The sequence below is a fragment of the Pleurodeles waltl genome, chromosome 6 (assembly GCF_031143425.1).
Source record: "Pleurodeles waltl isolate 20211129_DDA chromosome 6, aPleWal1.hap1.20221129, whole genome shotgun sequence".
Lineage (NCBI taxonomy): Eukaryota > Metazoa > Chordata > Amphibia > Caudata > Salamandridae > Pleurodeles > Pleurodeles waltl.
Window position 1 is genome coordinate 633,091,915 of NC_090445.1, and position 19,668 is coordinate 633,111,582.

The window sequence follows — 19,668 nt, forward strand, 5'->3', positions numbered from 1 at the left end:
TCATCAGAGTGAGAGGTCTCACAGGAGGGGCTAGACCATGTACATGCCCCACTATGCACAACCATCCTCTGTGACAGAAGAGACTAGTCCATGTATACACCCTACTATGCATATCCATCATCTGAGATAGAGGTCTGATAGAACAGGCCAGTCCATATACAATCACTAATACATACACCTGTCATCTGAGAGAGAGGATTTAATGGAGAGGCAGTCTCTCTCCATAAACCCTACTATGTAAACCTGTCATCTGAGAGAGAGGTCTGGAAGAAGAGGGCAGTCCATATTCACACCTTAATGCACACTCATGTCATATGAGAAAGAGGTGTAGAAAAAGAGAGCAGTCCATGCAGACACCCTATTACGCACACCTTTCATGTAAGAGAGAGATCTTAGGAAAGCAACCAGTCTCTCCTTATACTGAACTACACACACCCATCTTCCAAGTGAAGGATCTCACTGGAGAGGCCAGTCCCTCCATAAACAATACTATACATACCTGTCATCTGAGACAGAGTTCTGTGTGGGAAGGCCAGTCTCTCCCCACACCCTACTACACAAACCTGTAATGTACAAGATACGTCTCAGTAGAGAGGATGCTCCATCCCACATACTATTGTTTCTCTACAATTTTGTTGCAATTCTGTGAGACTCACAGAAGAGCAGCTCATAAGCTTCAGGGAGTGAAGTTTGCTGCATAGACACGTGGGATCTCACAAGAGGCTCGCAAGACCCGAAGGGAAATTACTGATGTTTTAGGATCCCTGGAACCTCTTGCACCATCGACATGGAAAATTGCTGAGCCTGCATCAAGGGGATTTACGATTCTGCAAGAGTCTTGTGAGATCATATGGGGGAAGTAAAAAAAAAGGACCAAGACTCAACCAATGGTTACCATTTTTATTACATGGCTGAAAACATGCGATTGGGTGCAGAATCCGAGATAGATAATATTGTTCTTGGTGATTTGGAGGAGAAGGAAGTCTGTTTAGAGTTGTGCTCAACAGAAGTGACTGAATTTAGAACAGAGACAGACTGGTGTATTTAGCTGCATATAAGAAACTGCTCTACGTTCATGTAATAAAAGTGTTCTTTATGAACTTTGTTGAGAAGTGTCAGTAGGTGCTACTGTTGATAAAAATACTCTATACAAGGTTTAGAGAGTGAAAAGCTGTTTGTAGAGCTGCATGTTTTTAAAAATAGGTTTGGAGAGTTAGACTTTAGAATGTAGAGAGATATCACCAAGTATTGGAAATTGTGTTAAAAAAAGAAATGTGCAATCTGTATGTAGTTATAAATAAAAGAGGCAGTGTTTCTTAAATTACAAAACAAAAAATCAGCAATCTGTTAGTTCAAGGCCCAGTGCTGGTATGAACCTTACTGTGCACATATTTTATCCATTTGAGATGTTTGAGTGGAGATATTGCTATTTCTATAGCAAAACATTGTGCTCACTGTTAGGAAAAGGTGTGTCTAGAGGCATATGTGTCTTTATATAAGTACCAAGTTTGAAGGTATGTTATATTTAATTGTAGAAAATTGAGGGTGTTAAATTCTTCAAGAGAGAGGGAATATGAAGACAGTGGTACAGTGCATATAACTATGTGATTGTGGGTTAAAAAAAAAAAAAAAAACTTTGGAGTTAATAGTGATGTATCACCATCAAATATTGAGCTTTATGTAACTTTGAATTGTTTGGTTGTCTTGTCTTTTTATGCTGGAAATGGAAAACAGAAGTTCTGAAAAACAAAAAGTATCATGTCACAAAAAATATGAGGAGGAAAACAAAAATTGTTCACTTTGAAGAAAGAGTGAACATTAACTATGTGGGTAGCCAGGAAAAAAAATTAATTGCACAAGTGATGTTGGTACTGCCTGTCACAACATTTGTACCTTGGAGAAGCTTGTTCTGTGTAGCTCTACTTGTTTTGGTCTGCTTACGTAAACAGCAAAAAAAGTACTTTATTAAAAAAAAGAGGAATACTACCCGCTGAGTAGATGTAGATTGCTGTAATGGTGTAACACAATGGTTGTTTCTAATATCCAAAATGTACTCCTTTTTGCAAATTTTATTTGATTTCAAATGACTCTTTTGCCACATAGCCTACCAGAAAAAGACTATTCAAGTGATTGTTGTTTAGTAGGCTAAGGTGGCTGGAACAAAGGAAAGGCAGATCTATGTACATCAAAATTCGGTTGGTAAATTGGTTAAAGTTACTATTGATTTCTTTCCTTAATAGCTATTTAAGATTTTAATATTTTTACAGTTTTGTGTTGTTGACTTAAATTGGCAGTTCCACCTTCAATAACTGTAACTGTGCTGTTTGATGTATATTTATGTATAAGGTACTATAGAGAGAGTACAAGTTTTGGCACAGTCGTGACTGCATCCTCATAGTATACTATGCACTGCTGCAGGCTGGTGAAGATGGCAGTTCTTTTCCATATCTTAGTATATATGCTTGTCACTCTGGAGAAAGTTTTCAGTACAAAAGTATGTCTATGTTTACACCTTACTACACATGTCTGTCCCCATAAGGAGGTATCTAAGAGAGAGGTGAGTGTGTCCTTATCTTGAAATAAGTACACTGGTTGTCCGAGACAGAGTTTAAAAAAGAGAGGACACTCCATTTCATACTCTACTAATGCCATTCATTATCATGAACAGAGGTATGAATAGAGAGAGCAGTCCCTGCCCACAACATACTCTGTACATGTGTTACTCTGGGGAGATAACTCAGCTGTGAGGGAAGTGTTTTTTCATATCATAGTCTCTGCAGTTGTTATGAAAGATGTACTTATGAGCATAACGGTAATTTCAACTCAATACTTTACTACTTACATAATGGGGAGAGGTGTGACCACAAAGGTAAGCAACAATTCACACCCTAGTTTGCAGAAGCATTATCCAATAAATACAAGAGAGAAGCCAGTCTCTCAACACACTATACTATGCAGAGTTATCATGTAAGAGACTTGTCTCAGGAAACAGGGCAGTTTCTCCCCACAGCCTACTATGAATGACTATCAGCATAAGAAGAGGTATGAGCAGAGAGATACATTTCTGTCAAACCCTATTAGAGACACCTCCTACCTTGGAAAGATGTAGTAGCAGAGAGATTACTTTCTTCCCAGGCAGCACTACATATTACTGTTGCTCTAAGGAGAGGTATGGGGACAGATGCAAACGGTTCACTACACTGTACTGTATATTCAAGTTGCTCTGGAGATAGGTGTTAGTGCAGAAAACAAAGGACCAGATGTAGCAAGCAGTTTGCACGTCACAAACAGCAAATTTCACTGTTTACAACGTGCAAAAAGCACATCGAAATGCACAAACCTCGTTTTGTGATTTGGTAAGTTAGTTACCGAATCGCAAAACGGGTTTGCTAGTCGCAATTAGGAAGGGGTATTCCCTTCCTAATTCCAAGTCGCAGTACAAGGCAGGGTTGGTTTGTAACCACGAGCGCGGTCACAAACCAACCGCATTTTGAACCCATGTCAAATGGGTGGTAACCCATTCGCAAAAGGGAAGGGGTCCCCATGGGACTCGTTCCCCGTTGTGAATGGCACTGCAAACATTTTTTCAGAGCAGGCAGTGGTCCTGTGGACAACTGCCTGCTCTGAAAAAATGAAACAAAAACGTTTCCTTTTTTGTTTTGTAATGCATCTCGTTTTCCTTTAAGGAAAACGGGCTTCATTACAAAAAAAAACTGCTTTATTAAAAAGCAGTCACAGACATGGTGGCCAACATCCCTGTGAGGGCCCCCATTCGCAAGGAGGTCGCAAATTGCGACCCACCTCATGATTATTCATGAGGCAGGCATTTGCAACCTGCATGCGAATCACAGATGATGTCAGGGACACCATCCAACATTCAGAATTACAACTCGCAAATTCTAAATGTTGCTACATCTGGCCCATAGTTTCCCTCCATACTACTGTGTATATCTGCCATGCGGGGGATAGCTGTTAATAGACTTGGAAATCCATTCCCACACCCTAATGAATATGGTTATTTCCCTGTGGGGAAGTGGCAGAGGAAAGGTCAGTAGATGTTATACTTAGTATGGAATAGTGAGATCAGAGGTGTGACTGGAGGGGCAGTGTCTCTATGTACCATACTCTACACATTAGTAACATTAGTAATCTTATTGCAAGGTCTGAGTGGAAAGGCCAATCTCTCCCATAGTCCAGTAGTGGGAATTGTAAGGGATAACTATTGTAATGAAGGAAATGTAAAATTTTCCTCTAAAGTGTTTTTACAATCTCACAAGAGTCATGCAGGATTGTGGGAAAATAAAAGTGGAAGTATATATACATTTATCTATTACAACAAGATTTGTTCAGTGGAAATGCAAATTCAATTTTAAAAGTGCAGTCTCATGAGATGCTAGCGAATGCAAACCCTGCCCTCTTGCAGTGGATGTGGATGACTGTTTTCCTGACTCTCACAAGAGGCTATCGAGAATCACCTATGCTATGTACGGGAGCATCATGGCTCTTGTGAGAGTTTCACAAGAGTCATCAAGTAGGAAGAAAGAGTACATGGTACAAACAACATACATAATCAAAGTATAGGGTAGCTCTGAAAAGACCTTTCTCAAGAAACATCTTGAACAACTGTATTTTTTGTTTTATTGCACATTTTTTAAATTTGTTTTTTCAAAGGATATAAGAAGAACAAGAAACAGGAAGTAAAAAAAACAACATCGCCTTCAAAACAAAAAGAGAAAAATGTAGAAAAAAAACCTGCTGCCTAGGTTGGAATATATGATTCTGGACAAGCCTAGCCTGTGCAGCCCTTCTCAGAAGAATAAATAAGCTTTGCATGAGCAGCAAAAAAGGACTTTGTTCAGATATGCTTGTGCGGTGAGTACAGGCACAGTGTCACTAGGCTGAAAAGATGTGAACGCCACTGAAGCTCTGCAGCACAGGCTAACAAAGACCGAACAAGGTGTTCAGAGAGCATAGCTTTCAAATGTCACCTCATACCATTGGTACTCATGGAATATTGCTTGTTCCTGCTGCTTCTACTGAACAATTTTTTGCATATCATACAAATGTCATATTTGGCAGATACTTTCTTCTCACCAGGCCTTATCTGAAATTGCCAAACCAAGGATTCTTTGAGTGACTGAGGTGGCTGACTTGCAGGAACAGGAGTATAGTTCTCATCTGAATCAGATAATGATTGTCTGATCACAGAAAACCAGCAGTCAGAGAGATAGTCAAAAAGGTGAAATCACAGATAAACCAAATTGTAGTGTCTTGCATGATTTAGAACGGGACATTTCTGGCTCACAGAGGACTCTGTATGAGTGTGATGTAATTGCTAGAATTGAAAGTAAGAAAGCTTGGTTTAGAATTCTATAGTTCACAGGTAGACGCAGAGGAAAAAAGATGTGTAATTTACAGCTCTGTTTGTGGCTACTTTTTTAGCGGGTACCAGGCTGGGAAAGATGCTCCAGCTGGCGATGAGATAAGGGATAAGTAACCCGAAGAAGAAAGAGCAGTCCTGGATAGTTTGCTTTAGTCCAAGCAAACTACTCGTGCCTGCCACATGTGCCTTCATCGAAGTGCCGAGCTGACGGTTGGCGTATATGAAGTCAACATGCAACTCTTGCTGATGTGAAGCATGTGGATGGAAAGAGAGTTACGCAGAAAAGTCTATGCATCGTTGTTCAAAAAATTATGACCATGATCCTTCAAAAAGGTACTGCACTGCCATGCAAAATAAAGTTATTCAATATACAGAGCATTAGCGATGAAAGTGGATTCAACCAGGTTTACAAAGCACAGTTAAAGACAGTTATCAGATACCAAATAGTGATATAAAGCAGAGAACAACCTGGTGTAAGACAATACAAACTGAAGTATAAAAAGAATAAAGTAAGTAAATTGATTTGCCCGACAGAGAGAGTTTTCACATCACATTTGACGGTGTCCCCAAGGGAAGTGTTCTGGTTGTGCAAAAGGAGCAGTTCATATTTACAGTGGCCAGAAATGTGACAGAAGGCTGTTCTGCTGATGGAGCCCATCAAGGATGACCCATAGGCTATCCCATTGTAGGGCCGGAGCCGGGCATGAATGGAAATGATCCTGATTGCCAGGCAGCGTAGCAAGAGAAAGTGCTACTCTGAATGTCAGTAAACTCCACACTTGTCTACAATGCCTTAACCGCCACCACCATTCAACACTGCTAAAAAGTAAAATATTGGCGATAGATTGATTGCATGGATAGAGACATTTGAAGATTTCATAGATGCACTTGAAGAGACTGATAACAGGAAGATTATCAAATATCTAAAAAATCCTGCTGGTGATGGTGTGAAAGAAGTTATAAAGAAAATGCCAAGAACTGACAAATAAATCACATACTGACAGATACAGAATGCCTTGAATCTCATTTGTAACATTTCCATCTGTATTTATCCACATTTATTTTTTGGCCATCTTATTAGTATTAATCATTATTTATTTTGTGGTTTAGGAATAAGTGTAGTCAAAAATGTTACATTTCCACATTTGTTTAAGTGATAAACATGCACTCATACTTTAATGCCTGTCGCGTTTTAGCAAATCCATCAGCCAAATATAACAAATTACTACACGCACAGGTAAATATTAGCAATTTACCACAAATATATTTTAACATATGTCTGTATTTAAATATATCTTATTCTGTTTTGAAACTCCCCATGCTGTCTATCTGCTTACATGTTGTCTTGGAATTCACAACAGAAAGCATGGAAAGTCACTCATTGGAAGCACAATTTTCTGTATTTTTCCATTTTTAAAAATAAATGCAGACTGGAAATGCATGTCTGTATTTATCTGTAAAAATCAGGAAAAATTTGAGACTTTTATATGGTAAATCTACCATCTTGCTCACTTACTTTAGTTATTTTAAACTGCTGTGTTGTTCTCTGGTCAACAGCAGTTTCTACCATTTGCGTGGAGAGAGCTTTGTGCTTATTCACTTCCTGTGAGCGTTGGGGTCAGCAGTCTAGCTGCAGATAAATTGGCTACTACAAAAACTGATGCAGGAGGTGGCCCACCAAAGGCAAGCCCATCTGTGCCTGAATGTCGCCACAAGTGAGCACCTTGTCTTTTTGTACCAGAAAGCAGGAATTCTACCAGAATTACCTATATGCTGCTGAATTTTAAAAGATAAAAATCCTTTGTGAGGTTCATTGTAGCACTGCCTCCCCTAATTATTTAGAAGGTTCAGTTGCTTACTTATGTTGCAAATGCAGTGTTTGGATGATGCTCCTAGTGAAAAACTTGTTGATATAGGATGGGTGGCAGGAGCAGAAGTGATGTCCTCACTGAAGGCTTGATCCTGTTCATGAGTGGATGTTTTTTCTGTTGCAGACAGCAGTCCACTGGTCCTGGGTGTTGGACCTAAGATGAATTAGAAACAAAATTAAATAAAGGTCTGTCTTGTACCTCAAATGTGTCTTCAGCTAAAATGAAGCAACCTAAAAACATAAAAATATGATTCATTGAATGATTAGGCCCTTGTGCGATTTTCAACTTTTTACACATGCAGATTAATTTACACAGATGCAAAAGTCAGTAACAATGATGGAGAGATGCCCTTAAATGTCAAATGTTATTTAGAAAGTGTACATTACATGAGCCAGACATGCAACCTACCACAGTAGAAAGGAGATCTGAGAGCTGAACCATTTCATGGTCTAGCAGCTTGAAAAATAAATTAATTAAACTATGATACAACTTATTAGCATTAATGTCATCGGTCATCATATGAACATTGCAAAGTAAATTGTGTATCAATACTACGTATATCCGGCATGCAACAAAACAAGACTATGATTTATGGAAGAAAGTAGATCAATTCAGTGGAGTAACAAGGTGACAGCATACTGGCTCAACACAGCAGATGATATTTTCATACATACCATGAAATGGTGACTGACAAATAAATAAACCTTTGACTTGTGTGAATAAATGGAGGAAAAGTGAGGTTGAGCAACATCACATTGCACTATTGTTTAGGAATGTCACAACCACCTTTCAGTGGTGGGCTAAAAAAAGTTCTTTCAACTATGAGGAAGTGTCTCAACAGCTTCATACACTGAGCACAATTGAAGATTTATCCAATGTGAAGGGAGATCAGTATGCTGTGGCCTGACATTTACATGTGGTTAGAGCAGGTTAAGCAGCACATATTGCAAACAGGTCTGATACAATCTCAAGAACCTCCACTCAATCACAGTGCAGGTTGTCTCTGTATGCGATCTGTTCATCCAAAGTAGGTGTCTGTCCCAGGATCAAACCGTGTTCCCTTTGTACTTTCCAACAGCAATACATCACTGCAAATGTCACAACTTTGAAATGTCCAAATGTAGATGACATGGTGAAGGGCCCTGAAAAGGAATAACAAGGGAAAATTAATGATTTCACATATACAATTTGACTCACATGATAAGTAAGGAAGACGTTTATACTTAGCATAAGCAAAGTTAATCTATGTCAATAAACACAGTAGTCAATGTAGGGAAACCCTGATCCACAAACATCTTTGCCTTGGACTTTCCTGAACTGAACATTCCTACCACATTACCACTGCGGACTGATATGGTCCCTATGTCACACGTTGTTCTTTTACATTGGATGTCACAATATGTAAGGGTACGCTTATACTCAGATAAATAGGTGGCCAATGACATCTTGAGGTAGGTCAATTCCTTCCTCTTCACTAATGTCATCTTCATTAGTCATTTCGATATCCTCTCCCACTGGCTCTTCATTGTCTCCATCCTCTACGATGATTGGGATGTTCTGTCGTAGGGCAATTTTGTTAAGCATGCAGCTTGCAGCAGGCAACCGTGATGTGGCACACCTTATTGGGTGAGTAGAGGAGGGCTCCACTGAACCAGGCCTTCAGAAGCCCAAAAGCCCAATCCACTGGCCTCTGTGTTCCTCCATGGGACTCACTGAAGTAGACTTCCCCTGGTGTTGTTGGATTCCTCAGCAGTGCTAACAACCATGGTCTGCTAGGATATGCTGAATCTACTGCATGGAAGAAATAAATTGATAGGTGAAATTTATATCAAGCCATTGTACATTTCGAAGCTAGGATTGACGCAAATGATCCTCAAGCATATTGTCCTTACCAACAAACCCGGCCCTCTCAGGTCCAAGTTTGACATTTGCAGGGGTATGGTGCTGTTCTGTAGTACAAAGGAATCATGGGTTGACCCTGGAAAGGTAAGCAGACAACGTACACATTGATGGAATAGAAGTTCTTCCGATTGTGGCAGACCTGTTGCCTGATGTGTGGTGGCACTAAGGAAATATGTGCACCATTAATTGCTCCAACCACATGTGGTAGGCCACCCTAAGCATAAAAATCTCCCTTCACCTTAGCCAACTCATAATGTCTTGGAAACTGGAGAAAGCAGTCGATGTGTCTCCTCACTGAAGCAATGACGTCTTATAGCACACCACTGAAAGTTGTTTGTGATATGCCTCCAGATACTTCCACACTGTACTGGAAAGATCCACTGGCCACACAATGAAGTACAACAGTGCTGAACATATCTGACATTGGTAAACAGACTAGCCACCATTTTGAGTGGCAGTGACACACAAACAATTTGGAAATACACTACATCACATCCTAAAATGATGTGTGGCTGACCTTGATGTCAGGACATTGGTTATCTGACGGCCATCAGCGGAAGTTGACCACATAGCAGCAGTAACACTCCCATGCTGGATGCTGCCATATACCAATGTGTGTGGCTGCTGCGCATGATAGCCAATGGCTATGTCTGGATAACACACCTGCTAACACTGCAGCAAATAACACCTCCTCAAAATTTGCTGTTACTGACTTCTGGGAGCCAGGATGCTGAGCAAAGCAGGAGACAGCACCCCTGTCTTCTTCCCTGGGGAGTTGGATCACCTCACCACAAAGGTCCTGTCCCTGTACAGCTATCTGTATGGGAACCCTGAGGAACAGGTAAATGTCTTGGTGGGAAATAGTTTACTAAGTAACTTGTTCCTTCTTTATACACAGGCTAATATTTCCCTTTTTGTTCATGAGTGAAGTGTTGTCATTGGACTGTATTGAACTGAATAATTTAGCTAGGTACAGAATTGTGTTTGACGATGTTAGTAAGGTCTGTACATTGAAATGCAAAGTAGCTGGAAAGAATAAGCTGACTTTTCTGTAAATGTTACTCACAATTCCAAATTTTATTAAACAAACTGCAGGCCCCTTACTTCCAGAGGCCAGTAGACACTGTACCACTAGTGTAAGTGAAACCATACAGCCCATGTCGGAATGAAATAAATGTAAAGCGCAAAAATAAACTTTTAAGTTAGGGAGTTATCTGATGAATTTCTTTCAAGTTAAACTACAGGCCATATTTTTTTTAAAGAGTGGCTGTATGTTTTCAACATGTCATTGTGCCACAAATGGGGAAAGGCATTTCGTGTGCTGCAAGTCTGAATGACACAGACTCTGAAACACAAATACATGTATGTCCAAGTACCACACACACTTGTTCATACAAACACTATGCTTTCACTGACACTTGGCCGCCCTTTCATACTGCCATTAGTCATTATACATGGTTCACACTATAGTATGCCAATGTAGCCGTGCATGGCCATATGTGCAAATAATGTACAAGTTGTTTAGCCATTGGTTGCTCACAATGATTTGGACTGATTAGAGGTGGGTCTCACAACTGGAAAGGTTTCATAGCACTGGCCTAGATGATGTTTGTGGCCTGAACTGGTGATATGAGAAGAAAGAAAGTGTTGTGGGTTACTCAACTTATCACGGCTAATTAATATTTCCTAGGAAATTTTCAATGTTGGTAAATGGTCTGTACTGACTGTTTTAGAAAGTCATGTGAGAGATGCAACAAAATTGTATCACAGCACTACAGACAAACAAAATCACTCAAAACATATTTTGTTTCCAGTTTTTTCTCATCCATACAGGTCAACCCCCATCAGAAGCATGAAGTATGGAAGGTCATTGCTAAGAAGGTGTGGACCCAGGGGTCTACAAGAGGTGTAGCTTGTATTGCAGGGAGAGGTGGGAGGACCTTCGACACTGCACCAGAAAGTCAGCAGAAGTCCAGCTTGGCCAGTCCTTCCAATGAGGCAAGCGCGTGCACCGCACCCTGACTGCCATAATTGCCTGCATCCTTGAGGTGGCCAATCTGCAGCTTGATGGGCAGTTGAGGGCCTAACTGCAGCATCAAGGTGGTGAGTTATTGTTTGTAGCCGTTTTAGTTATTCAACCTTATTTATTTGAAGCAATGTCTTATGGCATCATTATGACGGCTGACACACATTTAATGCACATGAGGATTTCTCGAGGTGTCTGTTTTTCAGATGTTGTCTGATGCTGCGTTTGCCATATTGATCTGTGCTAAAGTTTGCCACTAGATTCCTTATCATAAGCCAAGAGCTGTTTTGAACAGACACATGGCTGTATAAGAAAAAAGACATGCCTGCATTTTTTAGATGTACTGAGGGACAGTTGTAACAAACATGCCCCATTTGAGGATTAGGTCAACTGTGCTGCTCAATCACAAATGTGCATAGGTAATGTCGGCCCTACTAAAGGTGATAGGCATACTAATCACTTATGATACAGTTAATATTTCAGACCTTACATTTGTATGTTGGTCGAACGGCCAAAAGATAAAGAGCATCTGAACCAACAGAACTGGAAACATGGGTACAATAACATCATTGCTTATCAAAAACTTGTTAGAAATATGTTTTCACTGCAAAATTCAAGTCAGTTCATGTGGACAATAGCAGCCTTAGTCCTTCATAAATGTGCACGTAAACTAGTCTGTTCCAAACAACATTAACTTTTTAGTCAAACTCTATTGACAGGCGGGATGTGTGCACATTTATGACAAAGTTACACATACCCCAAACAACATTTTTGTATCCTTGGGTGTGTCCAGATTACAAATCAATGATGGTGTGAAATATGATACTTAAAAGGACATTTGCAGATAGAGGATACATCACGTACCTGTTAGAGTATCCCATCTTGAAAAATTTATATCAGGCCCAAATCAGGACTCTTTTTGAAATGCAACAGTGTTTTTGCTCTGTACAGAAGTAGATTAGAAATGTATCAAGGCCTATGTATGTACTCATGCTGTCATAGCCATTTGTCAAACCACCACAAAAATGTGTAAAAAAATATCTTTGACAGCATAGGTATGTATATAGGGGGTGATTCTGACCCCGGCGGTCCTTGACCGCCGGGGCCAGGGTCGGCGGGAGCACCGCCAACAGGCTGGCGGTGCCCCGCAGGGCATTCTGACCGCAGCGGTTTGGCCGCGGTCAGATGCGGAAAACCGGCGGTCTCCCGCCGGTTTTCCGCTGCCCTGGGAATCCCCCAAAGCGGCGCAGCTTGCTGCGCCGCCATGGGGGATTCTGACAGCCCATACCGCCATCCTGTTCCTGGTGGTTCTCCCGCCAGGAACAGGATGGCGGTATGGGTTGTCGTGGGGCCCCTGGGGGCCCCACTTTGTATTTCAGTGTCTGCATTGCAGACACTGAAATACGCGACGGGTGCCACTGCACCCGTCGCACCTTCCCACTCCGCCGGCTCAATTCTGAGCCGGCGTCCTCGTGGGAAGGCTCTTTTGCACTGGGCTGGCGGGCGGCCTTTTGGCGGTCGCCCGCCAGCCCAGTGCAAAAGCCAAAATACCCTCAGCGGTCTTTCGACCGCGGAGCGGTATGTTGGAGGGGGGAAGTCTGGCGGGCGGCCTCCGCCGCCCGCCAGACTCAGAATGACCCCCATAGTGTGCTAATACATTGCTAAGCTAATTCAGTACAGACTCCACATGGTATATACTGCATTTGAAAGATACATTAGCTGTTTGAAGTAACTGTCAGAATTGTGAAACGGTCAGACAAAGGAAACAGACTTTCAGTTCATAGACATATTGGTACACAATTGCAGTATTTTTGGACACACAGGTGGTCATTACGAGTTTGGCGGTAATTACCACCAATCACAGTGGTCTGCCGTGAAAAGACCGGCATGGACGCGGAAAACTTACTGCCGTAATACAACCCCAAAGGCAAAATCTGCCAGTAAAGAGTGAGGCATCTGACCCCGCCAGGACGAACAGGTGACACAGCCCATGGCAGCCACCAGGAGGTGCCAGGAAGTGCCACTTCCACAGCTGAAGAAGGCCCCAGTGATGATAACACACCGGGATGTCTGGATCTGGACGTGCAGCCTGACCCATTGGGAACCTCTGATAAGTCACCCTCCAGAAGACCCACCCAGCTCACCAGACAGACCCCACCTACACAGCCACCACCAAACCAACAGCTGTGGCCCAATGCCTCCAAACCAGTGTTCCTGGCTCAGCCACTATGTGTCCACTTGTACAGAGACCGAGTCAAAACTTGTCACCAGACAAGACGGTGAAGGTCCTGGTGCAACTGGGAGTGGGGTGACTGTAACAGGGTCACAGGCGGCCCGGGCCAGTGGGAGACCATCTGTGGGTCAATGGGGGAGCCAAACAAGGGTATCAACAGGCCGGGAGGCCATTTACCAAATCCCGTCAGCATACCAGCACACACAGGACAGGATGGGCCAGATTCTGCCACTTTCCATGAGATTCAGAGTCTACAGAGTGAAAACCATCAGGAGGCCATAGAGCAATGGCAGGCCCACAATGCCACCATGGCCTCCATCAAATGGGTGCTGTAGGACATGACTGGAGTACTGCCTGTGATTTCTACCCACATGCAGGCCCCATCCACAAGACACAATACACCCCAGCCACCCTCTGCTGCCGGTAGTGAACTGGTAGCCCTGCCAGGGGACTCACAGGATACCAGCACCACTTCCTCTGCTGCCCAAGAACCCCCTCACAAACATGGCCGTCCAATAGACTTACCTCAGAAACTGTAGCCATGACCAAACCCACCACCAGGAAGTGATTCCCTCTTGTATTGTCTCCCTTCTGTACCACTGACACACCTTGTTGACCATCTACTGTACGTCCTCCATATCCCAATGCCCCCATGGACTCTGGACCTGTGCTACCAACAGCTGTAAACACCAAACAGACTATTCCATCCACCATCTGCCCACTCACTTGTATTTCACCATCCCTTATGCAGCTGCACATAATTAAAAGTTGTACATTCACACCCAATGTATCTGTGCTATATTTCAAATGCATGCATGTGATTTATTACTTTCTCTATGTCAAATGTCAAACAGTACTAGAAATTGGCTAGGGCAAATGTCTGCAGGCATGTAACAATCCAAATCTGAGAAATGGCTTCTTCACACTTGCACCAGGAATGTCATAATCCTCATTCTACACAGCATGGAAAAGGGAATCCCAGCATAGTAAGACCTGCGAGGAACAGATATGGAACATACATTTAGGTACAGCTTGTTCAATGACACATGTACCTGCATTGTGTCTAAAGTTGAACATCATTGCCAGAGTGCTGGTACTTATTCACAGACCAGTATTACCGTTTGTCAGTTTTACTACACACCAGTTATGCACATACATAAGCAGCTTTCAGAATTAGTACAGCTGTAGGCCAAACAGTCCACACTTGTGAAGGCAGGAAACACATCCAGGAAAGCAAAACCTCTGCGTGTGAACTACCTTTGGGAGTCATCAAACACATGAAGCAGTAAGGAGTATGTGACAGTACACACATTGCACCATACACACACTGCTGTGTCTCCAGCACTGGTTGTACAATCTTACAACTGTACACTACTCTACGTAGGAAATGCAGGAAACATTAGGCTAAATGTACCTGAAACCCATTGGAAGTATAACTGAATGAGCTGAGTTCTGAAGTCCACATCATCCTCCCCTTCTTCATCGCTGTCCTCCGGTCCCTCAGCTGTCACTGGAGGATCAGGTCATTCCTCATCTTCCATTAGGGATACATGTCTCCTTAGGGCCAGGTTGTGCAGCATACAGCAGGCCACAATGACCTAGCAAACCTTGTTTGGGGAGAAGAACAGGGATCCACCTGACAAATGCAGGCACAGGAATCTTGCCTTCAGGAGGCCGAATGTCCTTTTGATAATTCTTCTTGTCCTGCCATGTGCCTCATTGTAGCGAATTTCACCCCTTGACCTGGGATACCTCACTGGTGTCAACAGATAGGACAATTTTGGATAGCCAGAATCACCTGGGAACAGTGGGAATACATAGCACATGTCAGCATGTGCAGAGGGCAAAGAGTCAGAAAGGCAGGTTGTCAGCTACTGCACTCTCACACCTCACTGACCCACAAGCCAGGATTTCTCAACTTGTAGTTCTGCCATCAGGTGTGGGACACTGCTGTTTCTTAAAGTGTAAGAGTCATGCACAGATCCAGAGAATTTGGCAATTATTTGGGAGATGAAGGGTCTGCAAGACAAACCACCTGTACATCAATGGAGTGAAAACTTTTCCGATTCCTGTACACTTGTTCATTGACCCTAGGAGGAACCAAGGGAATATGGGTGCTGTCTATGGCCCTAATCATATGTGGAATCCATGCAATGGCATAGAAATCTGATTTCACAGTGGGGAAATCAGCGTCTTAGGCAAATTTGATGTAGGTGTGGAGGTGTTTCAGCAAGGCAGTTAGGACATCCCTTAGGATGGTACTGAACATTGGCCTTGACATACCTGTAGCCAAGGCGACTGTCACCTGAAATGACCCACTGACCAAAAAATGTAGCACAGATAGTACATGTACAGTAGGTGGAATAGCATAGGGATTATGTAGACCTGGCAGTAGATCTGGCTCCAAATGGTTACACAGTTCATGTATGTTCATTCTGTTTAGACAGTAGGTCAGTATGATGTGTCATTCCTCCATGGTTGCCAGGTCAACTAGGGGGCGATACACCGGTGCATTCCTCGGTCTCTGCAGGGGTCAGTGCCTAGGGAAACACAACACCCATATTTCACCACACCAACACATTACGGATGAAGTCAATGCACACAAAACAGCACAAACGTAGCCTTCACATCATGGAATGGTGGCATGCAGCTAAAACTGTGACAATCGATGTGTGTACACGGTGCCATGTAACCTACAGATGCAGATAACTGATGCCACACATCACATATGGCATGTATTGCTGTGTATGACTGGTGTACATGTCATGTTCATAATGATATGACAGCATGGAGGGTGTGTAGAGACTTCACTCTATTACATTTTACACTTCAAATGGTGGTCGCCTTTCCTACATGCTGAGGAGAGATGGAAGTGACAAGACTCCGCTGGCGTAAATCGTCATTGCGTTAGGCGGTCGGTACCGCCGTGCAATTCCCCACTGTTTAACATTGGTCACAATGGGGTACAGGGGCCAATCACGATCGCTGCCAGTGGTGACGGTGCACACCGCCACGGTCTTCACCGGAATCTTGATTTCCCTTAGCCACTTGACTCCTGTACTCACCACGACCACTACTCCACTGCGTGTGCTGCTGTGTCCTGCATCTGGTCACGAATATGGCATGTACTACAGGGGAGAGGGCCCCAGCATTCACCCAGGAGAAGCTGACGAGGCTTGTGGATGGGGTCCTACCCCTGTATGCAAAGTTGTATGGGCGACCAGAGGAGTAGGTGAGCGGATGTACAGAGTCCTAGCAGTGAGTGTGGTTGATTGGGTGCAGGTGTGTGAATGTAGGATTACCATGTGTAGTGGAGTAGGCCATCAATGTGTACCAGTAGGAAAATGTTGGAATTTATTGTTGTCAACTGTCAGTGCAATTGTATCCATGTCAGCATGCATGTGGTCAGTCTAAATTAATGTGTATTCCAAATCTCTCCCATGCAGGTCAGCACCCATCAGAAGAAGGGGTTATGGCGAGCCATCGCCAAGGACATGCAGACCCTGGGGGTCTATAGCCGGTGGAGCATCCACTGCAGGAAACGGTGAGAGGACCTGAGACGCTGGGCTCGGAACACCGCGGAGGCCCAGCTGGGGATGGCCTCCCAATGAGGGAGGGGTGCACGTCGGACCCTGACCCCGCTAATGGCCCACATACTGGTGGTGGCCTACCCAGCCTTGGATGGGTGCTTGAAGGCATCACAGCAGCCACAAGGGGGTGAGTTTTCACACAGTCCTGCATGCCAACTGTATTAGGGGGATGGTAGGCAATGTGGGGAAAGGATGTTGTTACAGTAACTCATAGGTGTCAGGGTATGCAGGTGTTCAGCTTCTTGGCCAGGTAACGTTACCTTATTGTGTAGGGGGCATGTGTCCCCAGGTAGGGTGAAAACTGTATAGTACAGTCAGTCAGGTACTGTTCCAGTTGTCTTGCTAAGTGACGTAGTGGTACTCAAGATATCTGAGCATTAAACAGATACCTCAGTTGAAGTTGCAGGATATGTGCATTGATTCTGTAGGGCACCACTGTCAGCGTAGTGTACACTGTCAGTGTAGTGTACTCTAAAGAGGCAGGTGTACTCTCTATCACTGGTACATACCTGTAGTGCAAAGGCATGGTAAGGTGAGCCTTGGGACTGAAGTGTACTGCATGTGTGCCTACCTGCATCATAGTTGAGTTGCTCACAGCCTGCATCCCTTTCTTTGTCTCCCCCTTCCTCTCTGTTTTCTTGTGTCCTTGTGTGCATCAGCATCATCAGGCGAAGGAGCTGAGGTACTGACGAGTGGCTATGTTGCATCCCACAGGACCCAGGAGGCACAGTCCACCGGCACCGAGGGAACCAGTGGGTTGGAGGGGAGCACCACAGGGGAGCCTACTATCACTGCAACATCAGACTCGGATTCCTCCTCCCATGGCAGCTCCCTGGTGGTGGTGGACCCCTCTGGGACCACCCCAATAAAATCATCATCCACCACCCTCATACCAGCACTGCCCTCCCAGTAGCACCCCACTGAGTTGCCCGTGCCCACTCACCCAGGAGGGTGGGCGTCTCCTTCGTCACAGGCACCTCAGCCCTTACCCCAGTCAACCCTGATGCCCTCAATGCGGAGGTTATTGACCTCCTGAGGACCATCTCTGTGGGACAGACAACCATTGTGCATGCCATCCAGGGGCTGGCATCTCAGATGCAGCAATGCAATGCCTACCTGGAAGGCATTCACAGTGCCTTGTCTGGCCTCCAGAGATCATTCCAGGCTCTGGCCTCCTCATTGCCGGCAGCCAGTGTTTCTGGTACCTACGCCTCCCCTCCAACCACCTGTGCCCCATCCAGCACCCCTCACCCATCCCAAGCACACAAGCCAAACAGCATGCACACAGAAAAACACACACGGCACACAAGGACACACACAGGCACCACAAGTCACACCACAGCCATGCACACACTCAACATACAGATGCAAACACAACAACAGCCATGTCCTCCACTGTCTCCATCCCTCCTCCCATACAGTGACCTCACGACACACACCCACAAGCACTGCATCCTCACTCCCAGATCCTGTACCCATTAACATTGACACCACACCCACACTCTCCACAACAACCAATACAGATACCTGCAGCACACACACCAGACATGCAGACACCACCACAACTTCTATTCACATGACCTGTTTGTCCTCTTCCACCCTTTTTCACCCACCTCCTTCCAACACCCGTAAACGCACCCACTCAGGCACCCCACATTCACTCACTACACACAAGCAGACTCAGCATCCACCTGCATCCACTTCCAGCGCACATACACGTCCTACGACCACTCCCTCTACCTCTGCTTCCACCCCTGTTTCCTTAGCCCCACCCCATGCTCCTAAGAAACTTTTCTTTCCGGCATTGACCTTTATGAACCTCCTGGCCCACCCTGTTTTTTTCTCTGAGCGTTTCCGTGGCCTCCCCAAACCAAGTACCTCTGCCTCAGGTTCCTCCCTGAACCTTTCTTCAAGTTCCCATGACCCTTCCCCCTCCAAGAAGACACCTGGCCAGAGCCCTGATCCCGCTACCACCTATCTTTCTTATCAGGTATTAAGGCCAAGCCCCCCCTCCCAAGCCGAAGCCCAAGCCACCCCCACCAAAGCCCAAGCCCAAACCACCCCCACCAAAGCCCAAGCCACCTCCACCAAACCCGAAGCCCAAGTCCCCCTCTTCATGACCTGAGTCCCCATCACTAACCCCTGCCCCTGCGCCATGAGGTGCCTGACCCATTGATGCCCTTGCCCTGTGGAGACCATGGTAGTGTCAGGAGTCAAGTTGGGGCCTTGTTGTTCCTGTTTGGCCATATGTTTATTACAAAACGACATTGCCCACTCTGGAGACATATCAAACAACACACGCATCCCATATAGTTTACTTACAGCATAGGTCCATACTTATTTGGAAAACATCCTTTATTTTATATACAAAAATATATTCTTTACTCATATAAAGATAAATATAATAGAGTCCCCTATTAAAACATCAAAAAAGAAGGACAAAGAAAAGTGCAAAAAGATCCAGTGCTCATGATTAGAAGAAAAGAAGAAGAGCATAAATCTCACACCTATCCATTCAAAAATATAAACTTAAAAGAACAGCCTGTTGGTTAATCTTTTTCCACATTGAATCATTATATGATTTCAACAGCATTAAATCCCCATTACAGTCCTTCCTTAATTGTACGGAAAAAGATCACATCCAGGCTCAAGCACCATAGTAG

The 19,668-nt window shown here is 44.1% G+C and overlaps 1 long non-coding RNA gene across 1 annotated transcript in view; it reads right to left on the reverse strand.

Annotated features, from left to right (window-relative positions):
* Positions 1-19,668, reverse strand: part of LOC138302009 (uncharacterized) — a 249,737-nt gene that overhangs the window by 94,739 nt on the left and 135,330 nt on the right. Inside the window, exon 3 of the long non-coding RNA XR_011205215.1 lies at positions 7,243-7,407. This is a non-coding gene — a long non-coding RNA (uncharacterized lncRNA). The remainder of the gene's footprint in view (positions 1-7,242; positions 7,408-19,668) is intronic.